This window comes from Orbicella franksi, chromosome 1 (genome assembly GCF_964199315.1).
Source record: "Orbicella franksi chromosome 1, jaOrbFran1.1, whole genome shotgun sequence".
Lineage (NCBI taxonomy): Eukaryota > Metazoa > Cnidaria > Anthozoa > Scleractinia > Merulinidae > Orbicella > Orbicella franksi.
This window is the reverse complement of record NC_138145.1, coordinates 22,479,940-22,482,439: the sequence shown is the minus strand read 5'-3', so window position 1 is coordinate 22,482,439 and position 2,500 is coordinate 22,479,940. Positions and strand designations below refer to the sequence as shown.

Genomic DNA, 2,500 nt, shown 5'->3' with positions numbered 1-2,500 from the left:
CAACTTGGTCAGCGATATATATCTATAGTAAGCTTAAAGCGGACCATACCTAAATTCGACACTGTCTTACTTCACTCAAACTGGAGCAGCTTACGACGAAAATACTTGAGCAAAATTCCAACAGACATAAACGCGTTGAGTTGTGGGCCAAAAACATGAAAAATTTCGGGAGTTTCGGACGCCATTCCCCCCGCGCGACATCCGCAAAAATCCTCGCAGCATGTACGCGCGTATGCTGCAGGCGATGGCGCAATTTGTTCTAAAAATAGAATTTTTGTCCCATATCATGGGCACAACCCCAATACTAGAAATGGCGCGCGCTTACGGTCTCCATCCCCGATTATGGCTCCTGTTAGTTCTTATTCTAAATCATCATGACATGACATGACATTGCATTGCATTGCATTGCATTGACATGGCAGGGTGGGTGGGCATTCAGAATCTGTACCGTCAAATTCACGATTAAAAGAAGACATTTTACACATATCGGTAACGTAGTCAGGATGGCCGAGCGGTCTAAGGCGCTGCGTTCAGGTCGCAGTCTACTCTTGTAGGCGTGGGTTCGAATTCCACTCCTGACACGAACATATTTTACTATGTCAGAAATCATACGAGAAAATGTTATACAAGAGACTATATATTACCAGTAGAAGAGATTACGAATTGTGAGGTAACTTTTTGGATCATGTTCTTCAAAGCGCCAAAGTCATTCGTGTGAATGCTTCCTGATGCATCAAACATAAAGGCGATATCCATGACAGCAGGGCATTCTGGGAAAGAAAAAACACTTATACTTGACTCAGACAAATGCTTTACTTGGAAACTTTATTTCGTCTTATACCATATGGGTGAAGAATTGCGCGATAATCAGTTTTAAGAACAATTTCGTCGAGATCTCATATTTGCGTGGAGAAACAAATTAGATTTCCGTCCTTGCCTGTCCTCGCTACGTTTTGCAAAACCATTAAGAAAAGTATACATGAACGTTGTTGATCGAGTCAGCTGCGCGCAGAGTAATAACTCGGCGGTGAAGTCAATGAGAAGAACAAACCCTGACTCCACTTACCTTGAATATGTGAAGATGCGACGATGAATATTTGCTGTAAAACAGAAAAAGCACACCTCATATGTGTTAGAGTAATGGAAACTATAGGATTATCTTTTGTCTTGTCATTGTTTGATGTAAAAAGATAGATATCTGGATTTCAAACATTTTTAAGAATAAGTTTAATTAAAACTGAGTAAATTTATTTTTAGTGAATTTTGCAAAGCATGGAAAATAAACTTATTTTCGACGTCATTTACATTTTCTCTGCATATTGTTTATTGTTAATTTTCTTGTTTTGAGAGGAAAAAGGCAACTCTTGATACGCTTTGTTAGTGAGGCAAAAGCAACAAGAATACATTACACTAGACCTTAAGTGTCGTTTTGCATAGATGACTAAAAACTGAAAAGAGTGGCAAGATGCAGCATCGCAGGGTTTCGGTTTACATTATGCAAATGAAAAATCAGACGGTCCTCAGTGTCTTTCCTGAGTCTTCTCGAGCTTGCGCATGCCGGTTTATTTTGTAGTCATTCAACTACGAAGCTGGTTATTCGCAAATTTCATACTAGTAAATCAGCATTCAATGCAACAGTTATACTGAGAAGAACACTATTCCTAGAGATCGGCACCAATAAGACAAATTTGGTGCTACTGTAGGTACTGACTATTATGAAATTGCTAATTAAGCCAGCGTCCACACCACACCGGAGAAATTTGAAAACGCAAGTTTATCTCTAGGTTAGGCCTACCGTTCACACTACACGAAAACGGAGCTTTTCGAAAACGATGTAGTCGTTATAACCATGTGATTTTCCTCGCCGAGTTTTCCTTAAACACAAATCCAAAATGACCGGTGAATGTTGCGTTTTTAAACTCGGCGCAGTGTGAAGCAAGGGGAATCAGCCACATTTTGCAGATCTGTCATAGCAAAGGCGAAAGTAAGTAAATAAAGTATAACAGCACTAATACTGTAACATGCTTTATGTACGAAAAAATGTTACTCGTCGGCGGAAAATCGGTCTGACGTGGAGAGACCGAGACTCGAGTCCTGGCTAGCAAATCTTGCTGTTACATTTTATCTGTGAGGCACGTGCATGCATGTGAATTAATAGATCAGTACACGCTGGTATCGAGGCCAAGCTTATCCCGGTTTCGGAAGCTATAATCTGGCTAAGATCATTGCTGCTCCTCATAAGGAAGCTTGTTCATCAAAGGTACATTGATCGGCATTCAAGCAATTGTTCGCTTACCAAAAGTAACAAAAGCGAGATCCGTAATATCATTACCAGTCGTTTCAACGCTGTTTCTGACTGTAGATACATGAGTGATACTTCATACTGTTCGATAAAAAGAGCGCTCCTTTCAGGAAATTTTACGAATTTATTTAGCTGTCTACAAAAGTACGGAATGTCAGGGAATAATAAACACAAATCTCACTCAGCTTTTCATCGACA

At 40.0% G+C, this 2,500-nt stretch overlaps 1 non-coding gene across 1 annotated transcript; it reads left to right on the top strand.

Moving 5' to 3' along the window:
• Window positions 1-497: 497 nt before the first annotated feature.
• On the top strand, window positions 498-581 carry Trnal-cag (transfer RNA leucine (anticodon CAG)). Its single transcript has one exon. It is a non-coding gene; the product is annotated as a tRNA-Leu (tRNA).
• Window positions 582-2,500: the final 1,919 nt, after the last annotated feature.